This window comes from Phyllopteryx taeniolatus, chromosome 14 (assembly GCF_024500385.1).
Source record: "Phyllopteryx taeniolatus isolate TA_2022b chromosome 14, UOR_Ptae_1.2, whole genome shotgun sequence".
Classification (NCBI taxonomy): domain Eukaryota; kingdom Metazoa; phylum Chordata; class Actinopteri; order Syngnathiformes; family Syngnathidae; genus Phyllopteryx; species Phyllopteryx taeniolatus.
The window spans coordinates 13282286-13300958 of record NC_084515.1 but is presented as its reverse complement, the minus strand read 5'-3'; the positions used below and the strand labels follow the sequence as shown (position 1 = coordinate 13300958).

The window sequence follows — 18673 nt, the reverse complement described above, 5'->3', positions numbered from 1 at the left end:
TGGTTGAGTAGTTTATTTCAGCAATTAAATTGTTTGACAGTAATAATATATAACTTAAAAGATATGCCGATTTTGACACAGTACTGTGTGTAACAGTATGTTCTCTTTTCAGCCCGAATCATTCAGTAAGGTACAAAGAGCAGCCACTATTAGGTAAGCAAGAGGAGGAGCATCTGCCTCGCACTCTGTGCAAACAGCTATTCTCCGTAAACAAACACTGTGCAGCTTAACCTCTGACTAGCGGATGTCATGGCTAGTAATAACTATTGTCATTGGTGCTTTTATAGCATAAGTCGCAATTTTTACACGGTTACTATGTTAATTTCCTAAATAGGAGACAAAATACTGATGTTACACTTTCCTCAAAAGACACAATTTAAGCTTACATGGTATTTAACGGTATACATTTTAATTTGAGAATGTTTCAATTCTTCGAGAATTTACTTCCAGCAGTGTGCAGATTTTGTCGTTTCATTTTAAATGGCATAAAAACATTTTTGTGTAGCATTTTGTTCCCTTACTGTATCGAATGTGAACCAAAGGGTGACCAAGGTTCTTTCATTTCCAGCAATACCGTTGCACGCCGACAGAGTAGTAAAACATGGCATACGCTGGGGATGCGAGCAGTTATACGGTTCACACAGACATGTAATTGCTCTGTCGGAAGCCAGCGTGGTTGTAAATGGATGAATCGCCATAATGGCGGTCGATCTACAGACCACACTATATTACATTCCTCTGGAATCTTCCACCCTCTATCCTTTTCTGCACTAATCTGGAGTCGTAGCGAGCCGTTCCAGCTGGCGATCCATCTACCCGTGCTTAGACAAGCCCATCCATCCCCGAGTGCAGATAAGATCGTTGGGCTGGCCCTCTATTATCTCGGCCCATCTGTGCGTATCTGACTCCCTGTCCCTCCGCGGCTGTGTCAAACTGCCCCAAACTACATGCTTCGCCATCAATCAGCCGGCGATGTTAAGAGCTGTGATAAAAAGCTATTTTATTCGCCCCACTATGGGAAATCAATACGTGTGGCAATGCAACGCTGAACGCTCTTAAATGTTTTTATGCACGTCTTTCCACTTACCAACAGCTTCTGAAACATGTTGAGTCATTGAGATACTTGACCAGTCGAACTTGAATGAATAAGTTTAAGTTGGTATGCATTCTTCTGCTGCGCTGCGCTTGTGTTTGAATCCAGCCTTTCAAGCACAGTCTGACTGTACCGTCATCAGTCGGCTTTTCAGACGTCGTTTTTACGTAATTATTGGACTGCCGCACGTGTCAATCATTACAGCAGCACTGGGAATTGCAACTCTACCCTATCAACAGTGTCACCGTTTTAAAGAGCTGGTTATTTCTTGAGCATTTGTAATTTTGGGAAAAATGTGATTTTAAAATTTTGAAACAGTTCCCAGTGGTCTGGGAATTTTTAAACTGAAATTTTCACCAAAATAACCTAACATGGCCACGTCAAACCAAAATGTCAGCCTTCCTTGTCTTTTAGGGTGTGCTTTCTTCAGACCTTTTATAGGCCTACTCATGATAGACACGCCTATCACAATTTAAGTTGCTATGGGAAACTGACTTTGGGGGCTAGATTTTTAAGATACTCCAGGCCATCCTACCAAATGGAAATTGTCACCAAAATGACCCTAATATGGCCACTTCAAACCAAAATTCCAGACTTCCTGTGTCTTTTCAGGCATGATAGACATCCCTTTCACAATTCACGTTGCCAAGGAAATCGGGATTTGGCGTTTCAAATTTTTAAAGTATTACAGGGGATGCTACCAAATGAAAAAAAAAAAATCACCAGAATGACCTTGAAATGGCCGCTTCGAACCAAAATGGTAGAATGTATATTTTCAGGCACGGCTTCTAGGGACTTCTGTGTGGGTCGACTCATGACGGAGATGCCTACTAAGATTCACATTGCGAAGGGAAACTAGTTTTGGAGGGTTGAATGTTTAAACAATTCCAGTGGGCGCTTCTAAATCACAGGTGGCATCCACACTTTATGCTCGGGCTCTAAAAATATACATAGTTTAAATTCATTATCTTTATTCATTATCTTTATTAAAGGTATTATTATTTTTTTTTGCTATATCCCCTTTATTGGTGAATGTGTAGGTGTACTTGATGACTGAAATTTATACATCTCCATCTGAGACAAGTCCTGTTGAAAGAGTGTGAGTCACACATGAATGGCTTATGAGGGGAAAAAAATAAAAATAAAAATAAATGAAAAAAAATCACCTCTTTCTCCTCTCCATCGTAAGTCAAGCTTTCTCTGGAGTCTTTATTCTGAGGGCCTGAGTGAGAGAGCGAGAGAGAGTGCGGGTGTCAGACATACAGCAGGAGGAGAGGGGGAGGCAAGAAAATAGGAAAGAGAGAAAGTAGGAGAGAGAGAGTCTTTCTTTGTCGCTTTGTTCACAGCCCTGCTGGGACTGAATCGTTTCTTCTTCCACTCGGGCAGGGAAGAAAAAAAAAAGCCTCAATTTTCCAATCTCTGTTGGGAATACAACACAGTAAACTCCCACCCCACCGAATAGATGGCACCCACCCCAACTGTAGCTGAGGAAATGGCACAAACTCATGGCGATGCATATGATTTTTTCTTTTTTTTTTTTTTGACGACAGATGTCATCGTCCAAGTAATGCCAGAAACAAGAAGTGGCACCTGGTTAAGTGTGTCATTGTTTTTTTCCAATTTTAAAATAATATAAATGCTTGTTGAAAAAGGAAAAAAAAAAAAAAAAGAAAAACGTAATAAAATGTGAAATCAAAACTGAAAATGATTCAATTAGCTAATAAAACATTTCAATTCAAATTTTAATTATTTTAAGTATTAAAGAAAATAAATAAAATACTTTTCCTTTAGAAAATCAAGTTAAAATAAAAACAAATTCAAAATAAATCAAAATCAAGTGTTAAATTATCAAAATAGATAAATAAAAATCATTTTGAACTAGAATTTAAACAAAGCACTTGTCAAAATACAGTACTGAATGCACCACTGAACTGAAACAATTTATTTTTAGGTCATAATTTATAGTTCTAAAATGTTTATAAATGCCAAGATGTAAATAAATGTTGAAATCACAATTTAAAGAATATAAAAAGATATTGGAAATGATCAAAATAAGGCAAAAATTCTTGTATGATTTAATCTGAATAAAATTAAAACAATGTACATGATCACATTTTATTTGAACATTAAAAAATTAAGTTACAATAAAAATATTGAAATCAAAATAAGAAATTGTGAAAAACCATGAATCTGCATAGACACATAATACACACACATACATACACATAAAGTATATCAAAATAAAGAATTAAATCATAAATCTACAGTTAAATATATAATTGGTGGAAATATGGTACTGACTATGCCACTGAACCCAAACATTGATATGCGAATTTAGGCCCATAATTTATCGCAACAAATATTTTCATTCATGCTAGAATGTTGGTAGTGTTTGTGTGTGTGCGCATCATTACCTGGCTGTTCCGTTGGGTCTAACTGACTGGGAGGTTGACCAGGCATAATTGGCTCCTAAACAAACAAGTCAAAGCAATAAGTGGGAGTGCGTCATGGATGCCAACGCCAAAAAACTAAACAAAATTGAAAAAAAGGGAGTCATCACCTGGATCATGGGCCGGCCACACTCCACGGTGACCAGCTTGTGGCACTTCTTGTGCACCAGCAGTTTGCAGTTGATGCACTTGTAGCCCTGTCGGCCGAGACCCCAGATGCGGTCCGTGCAGATGGCACAATGTGCTCTCTGTTCACATCGGTGAGAGGAGCAAATAGACGTGACATTCTAAAATAGACATGAGGTACATCCTGCACTTGGGTTTTAAAAATGCAATTCTAGGACAATTTTAGAGTTGATTGTGAATGTGGAAGGTGCTGACGCTTTAAGAAAAACCTCAAGCTTTTTTTTTTTTTTTGTTGTTGTTGTTGTTTAGCCATCACCAGTAACAAGGAAGCAGGAGACAGGTATAATGTTTCCGTTTTATCCTGTGTGCAGCGCGTTTGTTTATTTACTCAAGTGAAGATGAGGGGAGGACTTTATTTGTAGATTTGAACTTATATTTACGTCAAGTTAAAGAGGAATTTAAAACAAAAGACAAAGGACTATTACAGAGAAATACAGCAAGAAACGAGGCAAACAAATGAGTCACACACCTCCCTGGCACATCAAATTGGACACACAACATTGTGAAAACTAATGTTTTGTCGCGATGTTTAGCATTAAAGTTCTTGTGGCTGGGGGCTCATGAGCCATCTTCAAATATAGACTCAGCGGATTATGACTATTCTGGACTGCCTATCCACTTTACTGTTGCCCTTATCATTTGCCATCAGCATTAATATGGGTAGGAGACATATCTGCAACAATGTTAAAACAATTGTACCAGTGTATTACAATTTATGACGAGTGAAACTGGAGTTTCAAACAAAACAAAAAAAGGTCTATTATAAAGAAATGCATAGAAAGGGCAAGAGCGGACAGAACATTGTGGTAAAAAAGAATCCTAATTGTATTTAAAAACACTGTGGACGCCCTGAACAGCGAGCCTGTATTCCCGTTTGATGCTGTACATACAGTATATTGTACTTTACCACATTTTGTAAACCATAAAAAGATAGATTCATAGTTAAGGAAGAAGCAGGTTGCTAAAGAGAGTAGATGTGGGCAAGAATAAAAGTTAGGGTGGTGATATTTTAAGAGGCTGGCTGGCTCCCATTCTCTTCAATGTACCCAGTATGGTACGTAGCGTAAAAAATTCACTCTTTCATCCACAGGCAGATTATAAATTATAAATATAGTGAACTATTGTTGTAAATCAATATTTGACACTTTATAAACTGTATTTATATGGCTTGGAGGCGGAGCCGTGGCTATTCTGTCTCTCGCTTTCTGAAAACCCAGAAATGTATATTTAGGGTGAGTGAAAGCACATGTGCATTTTGATTGGCTGTAATGTGCAACGGCGTGCACGGGCGATTCAAAATTTGAAATCGCGACAAAACCAGTGGCCGACTGATCGGCCACTCGTGAAAACGGTTGCCAAACCCTGGACAGTGTGCGACACTTGAGTCAGGTTCAGCCGGGTCGCTCAGTGTGCGGCAGCTCCAACACTGCACCCTTTAATTAATCTTAGAGATGAGGGTGAGTCCTGCTGTTTATTCAGTGTCGTAACGCACCCTGTTAAAGCGTTTGGCCTGAAAGGCGTGGCCACTGGCAAAGTAGAGCTTCCTCCAGCGCCGCGCTCCTCGCCGATATATGGACTCTGTGAAGCGGGGGGAGAGAGAGAGAGAGAGAGAGAGGCCATTTTAAGTTGATTGGCTTCCAACTTGTTCTAATGTTACAACAATTGCCCTAAATTGCAAGTAACCTAAAGTGAATTTATTTGTTACAGGGTCAGACTATAAACTGAACAGGTCATGTTTTTAAGTAACATTTTAACATCCCTAACTGCAATAAAGGTGCAAAGAGAAGCAAACTATTGTATATTAAAGTATGTAGTATAAAGTATATATCATGCTAAGCAAAAAAAAATTATAAAAAAGGTTTGAACTTACTGTCTTCCCCAGGACAGGGCATGCCAGGTTTCTCTGGTATACATGGAAACACTAGAGGGAGGGGGGGGAAATAACAATAATAATAAAAAATGTCTGAGAGTGAGATGTTTTGGAATTTCACATCCCATTGTTCAGTCACAGTGGGGCTAATTTACATAGCCCATGACCTCTCAGCTTGGCTGGGAGAAGAGCCAGAGCCACTTTCAAGCAACGACCAAAAATTTGAAACACTACATTAAAGCCAAAGGTCTGTACACACGACGTGCACATTAGCAGTAGCTAACAGTGTTAACTTCTGATTAGCGGCAGTCAAGTGTTCGAGGTGGAAGAGGATATTTTTGGTTGGTTACGTCTCTACTGCGTGTGTCACATACAGAGATCCGCTACATTAATTGAGGTTATGTTTAATTCTGTGGCTTGGTGATGAAGTGCTGCCTCCACGAGACAAAATCAAAGCCATGCTGTTTTTGCAGGGGGCTCGTGTGCTTCGTAAGTTGCACTCACTATTTTAGATTCACGGGGCTCAAAGTCCAGCCATTTTTTTCAAAATGAAAACAATTTTAAGTCTCTTAACAGCGGATTAGATCTTGCCAGCGAGTGTGTGTGTGTATAAAAAGTGGACTGGATCTTGCTGGCAAGTGTGCGCATCCCAGGCAGCGTTTAGCTGTCTCTTCTTCCAGGTGGCTCAGAGGAATTGCTCTCATCATCTCGCCAGCAAGTGTATTCGCAGCAGTGGGCTGGATCTTGCCAGCGAGTCTGTGTTTAACAGTGGACTGGCTATCGTAGGAGTGTGTGCACCTTCTGGCCGGCGTTTGGCTGTTTCCTCATCCACATGTCTCAGAAGACTGACTCATCATTTTGCCGGCAATTGTGTGCTTAACGCGTCGAGGCATGCGCTACACTGTGTGCGAGAGGCACCTGGACAAGACGTGGCCAGAAATATCAATTAATTGATGCATCGCAATATTCCCCTCCCCAATTCGGGTGGGGGAATTCACACTGCATGGACGGAGGCCGCAATTGACCAAAAAAAAATAATAATAATAAAATAAATGGCAACCAAAGCAAGCAGCAGCGGCGTGAAGACCTGACTTTCAACTTTTACATCTGCAGTTTGGAGTCATTTTGGAATCCCTTGTAAATTTGGAACACCGGAAATAGACAAAAGTAAGGTCTTTGATAGGTGTGCCAGGCAGAATTTTTATTTTCATCATTATTTCCAATAAGAAAGAAATACTATTTAAGTTAAATGTGTATTTTCAGTGTTTTAAGAAAACTTTTGTTTTTTTACTTTTAAAATCCATATGCACAAATATGTTATTGTCTAAATTTTTATTTTCATTCCTCAAAAAAAGGTGACATAACACATATATATTCATCTTGACTGAATCGATATCAAAACATTTAAATCAATCAATTAAATCGAATCACAACCTAAAGATTTGAACACAAATCGTTATGTTTTTAACAATACCCAGTCAGAGTGGACACATCTCCAAACACGCGCGAAAAATCATGTTCCATAATGTCCCCTTTAAGACATCTAGGAACTGTTTAAAATTGTGGGAAAAAAACTGTCTCCTTTAAGTTAAGCATGTTGAACATCACGGTGGTAGTTAAGACCAGCTTTAGCAGACGTGTCGCCTCGGGTGTCTTGACACGACGTCGGTGCACTGCATGCTGGTTTGTGACACGCAGCGATGACCTGAGAGAGGCTGACAAATTTGTGTGTGTGCGCACGAGAGTGAGACTAGGAGCTCGAGACAGGGGGGCAGTGAGAGTCAGAGGCGAGGCGTGGGCAGGAGCCGAGAAGCTCGTTAGCGAACGGATCTGGCGTCGCCCCGCCGTGTCTGCTCCTCTTCCAACGCCCTCTTTTGCACTCTTAAACCAACTCCTCACCTTCGATTCAAACAAAACTCAAAATTAGCCCCCCCCCCCTCGTGCTTACAGACGCCTCTCAATCCAAAGTCAGTTATGCATACGCCCATCCATCCAACCTGACCTCTGCATCCATGGCCATTATCAGCAGAGAGGACTAAGAATAGACGCAAAGTAGCTGGCGGGTCCGCAGACGCACGTCAGGAGCGGAAAAGCGGTGCTATTCACACTTCAGTGCATCATCAAACATATGCTCGATGCTTCCTCCACATTGCTGTGAGCGCTAAAAATCACACACTCACATACACACAAACACGGAAATTACAGAAAAAAAGCAGCATAATAACTAGACCGATGATAGCGCTGTATATCAAAAAAATTGTTCATAGTTAAAAATATCGCCGCTGCAGACCAGCTCAGATAGTAAGCTGCCATGTTTACAAGTGAGTAAACAATGACGTCACCGCACAGCGATATTCCCAGCATGCCGACCCTCCTTGTAAATAGTTAAGAATTCTATGTTATGTCAGTTAGTGTTAATTATCCCCTAAATAACTTTAATAGACCTAATGACCTGTGTTTATCCCCCCTCTTCATCTTCTTGTGGGCTATTCTTGGATTATTTTGTACCAAGGGTGAGCCTCGCATCGCGACTGCCGACCTGCCTCGTTGTCACTGACTTCACTTCAGTGTCTGTGTGTTGCTGAAGTGGAGCGATTTTTCATTCATGTTACTTTGCTTTTTTCTCCGATAAATAATTCATGTCTGGAGGTTAATATGATTGATATATTATGATATCTATAGACAGTATATTTCAAATTAAAATAAATGTATGCCATTTTAAAACTACATAGGCACTAATATACCTTATTTTCAATTTTGTAACTTTTCTTATACCTACAGTGGGTACGGAAAGTATTCAGACCCCCTTAAATTTTTCACTCTTTGTTATATTGCAGCCATTTGCTAAAATCATTTATGTTCATTTTCCCTCACTAATGTACACACAGCACCCCATATTGACGGAAAAAAACAGAATTGTTGAAGATTTAATCAAAAAAGAAAAACTGAAATATCACACGGCCATAAGTATTCAGACCCTTTGCTCAGTATTTAGTCGAAGCACCCTTTTGAGCTAATACAGCCATGAGTCTTTTTGGTGTGAAGGTTTTTCACACCTGGATTTGGGGATCCTCTGCCATTCCTCCTTGCAGATCCTCCACAGTTCTGTCAGGTTGGATGGTGAACGTTGGTGGGCTGCCATTTTCAGGTCTCTCCAGAGATGCTCAATAGGGTTTAAGTCAGGGCTCTGGCTGGGCCATTCAAGAACAGTCACAGAGTTGTTCTGAAGACACTCCTTTGTTATTTTAGATCTGTGCTTAGGCCCATTGTCTTGTTGGAAGGTGAACCTTCAGCCCAGTCTGAGGTCCTGAGCACTCTGGAGAAGGTTTTTGTCCAAGATATCCCTGTACTTGGCCGCATTCATCTTTCCTTGGATTGCAACCAGTCGTCCTGTCCCTGCAGCTGAACAACACACCCACCGCCATGCTTCACTGTTGGGACTGTATTGGACAGGTGATGAGCAGTGCCTGGTTCTCTCTACACATACCGCTTAGAATTAAGGCCAAAAAGTTCTATCTTGGTCTCATCAAATCAGAGAATCTTATTTCTCACCATCTCGGAGTCCTTCAGATGTTTTTTTAGCCAACTCCATGCCGGCTTTCATGTTTCTTGCACTGAGGAGAGGCTTGCGTCGGATCACTCTGCCATAAAGTCCCAACTGGTGGACGGCTGCAGTGATGGTTGACTTTCTAGAACTTTCTCCCATCTCCCGACTGCATCTCTGGAGCGCAGCCACAGTGATCTTTGGGTTCTTCTTTACCTCTCTCACCAAAGCTCTTCTCACCGAATTGCTCAGTTGGGCCGGACGGCCAGCTCTAGGAAGGGTTCTGGTCATCCCAAACGTCTTCCATTTAAGGATTATGGAGACCACTGTGCTCTTAGGATCCTTAAGTGCAGCAGAATTTTTTTGGGTCACCTTGGCCAGATATGTGCTTTGCCACAATTCTGTCTCTCAGCTCTTCAGGCAGTTCCTTTGACCACATGATTTCATTTGCTCTGACATGCACTGTGAGCTGTAAGGTCGTATATAGACAGGAGTGTGGCTTTCCTAATCAAGTCCAATCAGTATAATCAAACACAGCTGGACTTTAATGAAGGTGTAGAACCATCTCAAGGATGGTCAGAAGAAATGGACAGCACCCGAGTTAAATATATGAGTGTCACAGCAAAGGGTCTGAATACTTATGGCTGTGTGATATTTCAGTTTTTCTTTTTTAATAAATAAGCAAAAATTTCAACAATTACGTTTTTTTCTGTCAATATGGGGTGCTGTGTGTACATTAATGAGGAAAAATATGAACTTAAATGATTTGAACAAATGGCTGCAATATAACAAAGAGTGAAAAGATTAAGGGGGTCTGAAAACTTTCCGTACCCACTGTATGTATAAATAGCACTATTGACTTTTGATGAATTTTTTTGGGGGGGAAAAAAAATCCACATTAGACAAGAGAAATTACAGTGAGTGAGTGAATGGTGTGGTGGCAAGAAATGGTGCACGGGGAAAAAAGGCGGGGGAAGACTCACCGTGGATAATGAGCTCCGAGTCTTTGTTGAGCTCGTAGAGGCGCAGCGCTTCTTCCAGCTCCAGCTGAGACGACACTGTGCATGGGTCACCTGTCGGAGGATCCAGATGTTAAGTCACGTGACCTCACACCAACAACGACTTAAGGGAGCAACGGGGTTAAACCATAGACACCACAGACAGTTACCAGCTATAGTGATGATGATAACCATAAAACAAGAAATGGAATATAATGGAATGTGAGACAGGAAAAGGTCTGGCTGCTCGTGACAACGAGCTGCAAGTGCGCAGCTGGAGGAGCTGCCCGACGTGCATGAAGCCAGTTTTACACTGGGGCAGATTCAATGACATCAACAAACATTATCGTGACTTGCGATTGGTGGGTAGAGTTCAAACCGATACGGTCACCCAAATTCATAACGTCTACCGAAAACACTCTTTATACGGCGCATTCCTACGAATATGATTTAATCGTATTTATTGATCAAATTTGTACTGGCCCAGTTGGGTCCGACACAGCGTCACACTGGCCATCAGGTCACCGTAAATGTCAGATCCTGTACGGTACTTAAAATTGTGTCTGTTATCATACGTCAGGAACAAAACAAAACTTTGTGCTCGCATTTCTCATGCACACGCAAATATACTTGTTTTGTGTTATTTTGTTTTTCTGTTTTTTTTTAAACAAAAGTAATAAACGTCGGTAACATTCTGCTCGTTATCTCGAGGAGGTCGACCTCCGCCTGCGCTATCGATGTCAGGAGAGACTTCGGAGCACTTCATTACCAGCATAAAGCAGCTTTTCTTGCTCAGACAGACTAATGACGGCGCTGATTACATATCCCGGCTGAGTCTAATTAGTTTTGTCAGGCTGACCTTCGGGCTGAGCAGAGCGATCCGACAGCTCCATCTCGCCTGCGACACTGCCGCTGCCTGGCTAAATGGGTGACAACGGGGAGTTGTCTGCACAACATGTAGAGAAACAATAAACCATGATTCAATTTCAGATAATTAGTATTGCTGTTTCAAATTGTTACTCTCATTACTACTCGGGATGCACCGATACCGGTACCGATGCTGGACGTCTGTACTCTGACTCAGAAGAACACTCAGATACTACGACACCCAATACCAGCCTGTCATAGACATACTAATAAAACTTTTTGTTTTGTCTTTTTGAACAATATTTTGTTGTGTTTAAAATGACTTGTATTCAAGTGAAACGTTGGGTATTTAAATAAAAGTTGTTTTACTGAAAACCGTGATCATTTGTTCACTATAACCCCGATATAAAATTTTAACAGCATTTCACTGCCGACAACACAGATGCATGTATGTGTTTGTTTCCATTAATTGTCAACATGAGCTGCACACACCTTCCTCGTCAATCCACTTCATGGTGAAGAGCTGGTCGTTGTCCATGGAGCACATCTCCCGGACTTCGCCATACAGTCCCTCATACGAGATGGACGGCTCAAAGTGGGTGATCATGATGTCCCTGCGGAGAATACACTCGTTAACCACGCACACGTTTACAAGTAAAATACCTACACGAGTAAGCGTTGCATCTTTCAGGGTTTTAGCACAGGGTTTGAGCTGCTCTGCCTCCTGTAGGTGGTTGTTTCTGATGGCTGACTCTCACTGTGAGGAGGTCCACATTAGGGAGCTGTTCTTAGAACTGAAGAAGCCTTTTGGATCAAGGTGAAACCTCTTCAACTGACAAGAACAATCCAGTTGACTTGATTCGACCTTTGGGGATTAAATGACCTGGACGAATTTTGTAATTAAATAAAAATAATTACAGAAAAATATATTTTGTTTTCAATTCCATCTCCCCTCGACAAAGAAAGTCTGAGTTGAATCCAATTGTTTTGATGAATTAAAATGCTAACAATGACATTTAAAATGAAATGGTAAATGGAGTGCACTTTATCTACAATAACATGGTGCACCAAGGGCTTTACAGAGGCTCACATTTACCCATTCATACACACATTCATACAACAACGGGCAGCTGCTGCCACACAAGGCGCTGCCAGTTGCACTGGGAGCAATAAAGGGTTGAGTGTTTTTCCCAAGGACACTTTGACAGCAGACAGTCAGAGATGGGAGTCAAACCGCTGACCCTTCGGTCACTGGTTGATCCACTCTACTCTTGAGTAAATAAATGCCCTTGGCCACTATACCAGCAAAGTCTATGCTCACCGAGCTTAGCCGACAGCAAAGATTCGGCCATCAGACATCACACATCGCCCTCTGTTTCTTCCAGTCGCACACCCATCCCCACACGCAGCCCCCGCCCGCCTCCTCAGTAGAGGGCAACAGAGAGCGTTCACCCCTGTGGAGCGGATCATCTGTCCCTTGTTTCACAGCCTCGTCTTTTGCTCTGGTCGCCTGGCCCCCCGGCCGGCCACGCTGGTGTTTACAGCCCAGGAGATAGCAGCCATAAGCTTTTACGCTCGTGCGGCCGACAGTGACAGCAAGCGCCTGAACACGTGAGGTCGAGGATTGTTTAGAATGGGGACATTAAAAAAGGGGGGTGGGGTGAGGGGTCCCTGGTGGCCCAGGAGCAATGTACAAGGACATAGCAATGTACAGGCTTTTACTAGCATGCTACAAAATGGAGCCTCCGGTTCTTCATTAACTTGAGAGCTATATGGCAAGATGACAAAGAATAAACGACCCCCGGAGTAGACAAGAACGCCAATGGACCACCGGTTCAATGCCGACTGGGTGGCAAGGTCGAAGTGTGCTGGGACAGGACTGGCCCGCCGCAAACACACAAATGCCACTGGATTGCGATTTGAGATAAAAAATGTCAGAATGTATTTGGTCCACTTGAAAAATTGGACAACACAACGCAAATAGATTACATTAAATGGTAAATAACCATATAGTATGACATTAGATATCGGCAGGTGACCCCATTATCACATCACTCTGCCTACAGAGCAGACGCGGCATCTGTAAAGCTCTAAAGTTGGTCACGCGAGTCAATAAAAGCAAATTTTAAGCCAAGTTGCTCCGCCTAATGGAGAAGTTGTTCAACTGTGGATACATCACAAAACTGCCATGTACCACATTTCCTCAAATGGTTGCTTCCGCTCAGACACCGATTGGGTCATCCACTTGAATCAACTCTCTCGATGCCACAATGCAAATAGGTGCCCCCCCCCCTCCACAATATTGTTTTTTGAATGCCTCTGAAATCATGAAAAATGAGAAAAAAAAATTTTTACCAACATAAGATTTTTTTTTTTTTTTTTTTTTTTTTTTAAATAAACGTATACCAACAATCCCAACTACTGTGCTCAATAGATGACAGCATTCCATCTAAATGACGCAACGTTCCTGACGAAGTGTTCATGTTAGACGACTGTTCTGATTAGTTCACATTACATGTACACCCGATCGCAATACATCACGTCACATGCAATCCGTTGGCCAGAGATCTTCAATCGGAATGACAAAAAAAAAAAAAAGGCTCCGTGTAAACCTGGCGACTGTCTCTCTGTTGTGTGACTCTACACGCTGCACATGGAGCAAGGCTGTGGAGTATAGGACAGAGCCAACACCGGCAAGAGTGTACTGATCCGCCGGCGTTCCATGAGCCCACTAGCGGCTAATGACACGGTTGTCCAACTCTGCCGGGCTCACCGCAACAATGACAATTTATTGAGTCCGGAAAAACTGTCGTGTCCATTTTATTCATCAATAAGTCGATAATTATTGTGACAGGCCTAATGGACTGTTTTGACACAAAAATGTCAAAAACTTCCTAAAACAGCAACTAAACTACCTGCACACTAATAGACAATCAATTGCCAGAACCGTTGACCACTTGAATAAATAGACGCCACACTGTAAACAGACTACACTCTTTCCCTCTCCAGGTGGAAATCTGTACTACGGATTCTAACAGTTGAGCACGAGAGGTGGCATTTACCTGAATGCACTGAACACCACAATGCATTCTATCAGATTCCACACCACGATTCATAATAAACAGACGCCGCACCGCAAATAGACACTTCTGATGTGCCTTTCCCAGCGCCTTGACGTGGTGCCACAAGATAAAAGGTTTACACCATTATCACAACACAGTGCCTTCACACAGTAGACATGGCATCTGTAAAGTTCACGTTTACAGTGGACCTTGAAAATAATGTGCATTCTGAAGCAAAAAGTTTGATCAAGTTTGGATCAAAAAATGATTATACATATTACGTATCGTATTGATAACGTTGCATTTGTACAATTAAACACCCCTCGTCTAATAAACGCTTGGTAGTTTCTGCAGTTAAGTATTAGAACGGGGCCAAATGTCAAAATTCAACAAGGAAATGCACACTTTGTCTAATAAAGATAATAATAGTATGTGGTTGCACATTAATGGCTATAAATCCAATTGACCCTGGTGGGATAGGAGAGTGGTAGCCCAATTTTAAACGATGTGTCATTCAACTAGAAGTGCGAAAAACAAAGGGACAGCATCACACTAAATGACAGAAGGCCGACAGCAAAAAAAATAAATAAAAATTATAAAAGAATGTGGCATTGTGGCAGCTCTGTGCATCAATGGCACGCTGCCGACTCCACCTCCCAACCTGCCGCTATTTTCTCACCCGCCATCCTCCAGTCCGGGGATGTTAATCATTGCCTATGAAGAGGGTGGGGGTTGGAAGAAACTGGCATCTATACTCCTTCACTGTGATCCCTCCTGTAGGACCAACTTGGCAGTTAGAGCCTCCCTAAAGATAACCACCCCGAGCAGACGGCGCTTTAAAGGCAGCGGGTGATGTTGAATGCGTCACATTTGACTGGATCTGAGACGTGGGCGTTTATTGAGCACAATACCGTCGTGAAAGCGCATCTCTGACTCAAGTCGCTCTAACATGGTCTATAACCCAAACCGTGACTTAACCACTGCAGGCACAGGAGACAGGAATTTTGGGTTGCACGGCGAAACATGAAAGCCTCAACCCACATCCCCACCACTGCATTCAGCCGTGGGTTCTTACGTGCTCTAATCAATTTGGTTAATAGCGAAGAATGATATTTGCCACCATGAATGCAGCCCAAAGAATTCCATACCGGATCGGTCGTGGCCCGGCTTAACAACGTCCGCGACCGGCGCCGTCAACCTGCAGGGCGCCGGTGGTAATTCAGCTACTGTGGGTCGAAGTCGAAGAAGAAGAGGTGGAAAGCGGGTTCTTCGGCAGAAAGAGAAGAGGAAAGCACAGAGCCTAGAACTGAATGTGGGGACTTTGAATGTTGGGTGGTGAGGGGTGCTGTAGGTGTGACAGATGAATTTAAGGTGGAGATGGGACTGCATCAGGGATCAGCCCTGAGCCCCTTCCTGTTTGCAGTGGTGATAGATAGGCTGACAGATGAAGTTAGACTGGAATCCCCATGGACCATGATGTTTGGAGATGACATTGTGATCTGCAGTGAAAGCAGGGAGCAGGTGGAGGAACAGTTAGAAAGATGGAGGCATGCACTGGAAAGAAGAGGAATGAAGATTAGCCGAAATAAGACAGAATATATGTGCATGAATGAGAGGGGTGGTGGGTGAAGAGTGACGCTACACGGAGAAGAGATAGCAAGGGTGGAGGACTTTAAATACTTGGTGTCAACCGTCCAGAGCAATGGTGAGTGTGGTCAGGAAGTGAAGAAACAGGTCCAAGCAGGTTGGAACGGGTGGAGGAAGGTTCCAGGTGTGTAATGTGACAGAAGAGTCTCTGCTAGGATGAAGGGCAAAGTTTATAAGACAATGGTGAGGCCAGCCATGATGTACGGATTAGAGACAGTGGCACTGAAGAGACAACAGAAAGCAGAGCTGGAGGTGGCGGAAATGAAGATGTTGAGGTTCGCTCTCGGAGTGACCAGGTTGGATAAAATTAGAAATGAGCTTATCAGAGGGACAGTCAAGGTTTGATGTTTTGGAAACAAAGTTAGAGAGAGCAGACTTCGATGGTTTGGACACTTCCAGAGGAGAGCTGGTGAGTATATTGGTAGAACGATGATGAGGATGGAGCTGCCAGGCAAGAGAGCTCGAGGACGACCAAAGAGAAGGTTGATGGATGTCATGAGGGAAGACATGAGGGCAGTTGGTGTTCGAGGGCAGGATGCAGGAGATAGGCTTACATGGAAAAGGATGACGCGCTGTGGCGTCCCCTAAAGGGGCAAGCCGAAAGGAAAAGAAGAAGATCTACGCCACCATGCCACACCTACCATGTGTGATGAGACTTCACACGCTTGGCAATTTAACATCATCTATCTCGGACACTGTTTCCCAACCTTTCATGTGGTCAGGCACAGTTGTTACATTAGAAAACTCACAGCACACCACTTTAAAAAAGAAAATTGTCACAAAAAGGGATTTACATTATATTGAAATAATGATCTTGTCTCAATTAACTCAACTATTTCAGCTTCACTCTGATTGGCTGTTGGAGATAGGTAAGGGTCAAGGGTTCACATGGCGACGGATCCGTCAATCCTGAGGACTCCCTATATAGGTATGGAAAATGAAAATGAATGTGGACGAGTCAAAGGTAAACAATAAAAGTATAAGGAGTGATGATTGTGGCCGAAGCACACATCAGTGTGTAAAAGCCAGCAGCAGTGGCATTATGAGGCACAGACCTGGAATTGTTCCGTATTGTACGGTCAAATTAAGAAAGAGTCAGTGAGGAATTCCAGCAACCCGTGCCTCTGCTGTCTCGGTCAAACTCGGCAGTCCCATCTGCCTGCAGTGAAGCGATTTGTCACCGGTGAGCGCTCAAGCAGGAGGAAGGGTCAGAGTGCCTCTCTGGGCTTCCTTGAGCACCTTGGACCATCCATCTTCTCTGTCAAGACTTCCACACATACAAGAGGGTAACACCCACTGCTGTGACGCCTACGCACAACTGTTCACTGCAAATGCTCGAAATGATCACTTTAACGTCATGCTACGTCCAAATTAGACACAGCTGGCAAAAAAAAGCTTCGGAATTTAGAGTTGGCTGCATGTCTATGATTTCTGCTTCCAATCATGTCCTTGTTTGGGAAAATTGGGACTTTCTCAAAGAAACAGCATTGGAATTCACTCAAAATGGTTGACTTGAATATTCAATTTCTGGCATGAGACAGATTTTTTCCATGCTTCCTGCTGCGATAGAAATGTCAACACAATTTTGTGTCGATTTGTGAAACGGGTGGTAGTAGGGTTTTTTTTCCCCAACCCCTTTTTCATGGCGAATCCTTAAAACAATCATTGAACTTTGAAACCATTTATAAACATTTTTTAAAAATAAATCATAATTCACTACAAAATTAGTGTAGGATTCTAATTCCAATCTGGGCGAATTTGGTCGAATTCCTGAGTAGGAATTCATAAAAGTGCAAGCCTGCAATTCGCCCAAATTCAAACCAAAATGGCCGACTTCTTGTTAACATTTAGAGCATGGGTACTTGAGACACTTCCACCCAATTTTGCATCAGTCAGCAGAAAAATTGTGTTTTACGGCTTTTTTCCCCCCACACCACTTTTCATGACAAATCCTTAAATGATCATCCAACTTTGACGCAATGTTCTGCCCACCTTTGATAGTGTAGGCATAAAAGTTTTGCAGTTTTGTGTCAATCCATTTGTCCTGCTTCCATGGTTTTGTTTTTAATTAGAGAAACCAATAGGAGACTAAGAAACCAGTATGGGATATAGGAGTGATTTCAATCACTGGACTCCTGACTGTGATGATGGGTCATTGGGGCGAATCCCCAAGTCGGAGTTCATCAAATTACGAGCCCTGGAATTTGGCCAAAATGGCTGCTTTAAAAATGGACAACTTCCACTTCAATTTCGGGAGTGGGTGCTTGAGACTTTTTTGTGCTTCCTGTTAATTAAGATATCCACCCAATCTCATCGATTTGTGAAAATGCTGTCAAGGGCTAATTTATTTATTTATTTATTTTTTACAGGGGGGAGCTGCTGAGCGAGTTATTTTTATGTGTGTTGGCGGGTCATGTTCAGGACCCCTAAAATAAATTTTCACCAGGATGCACCCACATTGAGGACCAGATATAGGCAATTCATTTATCAAAAGAACAATTAATACTTTTACCGTTCATTTGTTGTTTAAATCATTGGAAAATGACGCGCCTTGTATGTGACATTTTTTTATTTGACTTGACACAGCATTAAGCATTAATCAAACGATCAATTGTAATATTTTAAATATTTATTTAACAGGAAGAGGAGAATCTCTGTGAATGTTCTAAACTCCTGTTTCTGAGCCAGTGTGCTAATAAGCACAATACAGCTGCCCCGAGGAAGATGTAGCACAACCTCCCATAGCTGTTGTCATGTTAGGCTTCTTTCAGCAGCAAACTCGGACTGAATAAACAGGTTGGAGTCAAGAACTGCATGCCATTTTGCCTCATTTCCTCAGTTCGACTAGCAGCATCAGTCTTCGCAACAGATGAGCAACACCCTACAAAAGGGGGTGAAAATACCTCCACATAATCCCGCTGTTTCCTGCCCAGCAACATGCCTGACACATGAACCC

General features: G+C 42.4%; 1 protein-coding gene across 2 annotated transcripts in view; it reads right to left on the bottom strand.

The window, feature by feature from the left end:
• The window catches only part of skila (SKI-like proto-oncogene a), a 79853-nt gene that overhangs the window by 57863 nt on the left and 3317 nt on the right, over positions 1-18673 (bottom strand). Inside the window, exons 2-8 of one of the 2 annotated variants that reach the window (XR_009791888.1) lie at positions 11501-11622; positions 10127-10216; positions 5600-5650; positions 5222-5307; positions 3654-3791; positions 3508-3562; positions 2260-2315 (exon numbers count right to left, since the gene is read on the bottom strand). The gene's annotated coding sequence lies outside the window, so the exon portion shown is untranslated. The remainder of the gene's footprint in view (positions 1-2259; positions 2316-3507; positions 3563-3653; positions 3792-5221; positions 5308-5599; positions 5651-10126; positions 10217-11500; positions 11623-18673) is intronic. The other variant, XR_009791889.1, reaches the window with a different exon arrangement.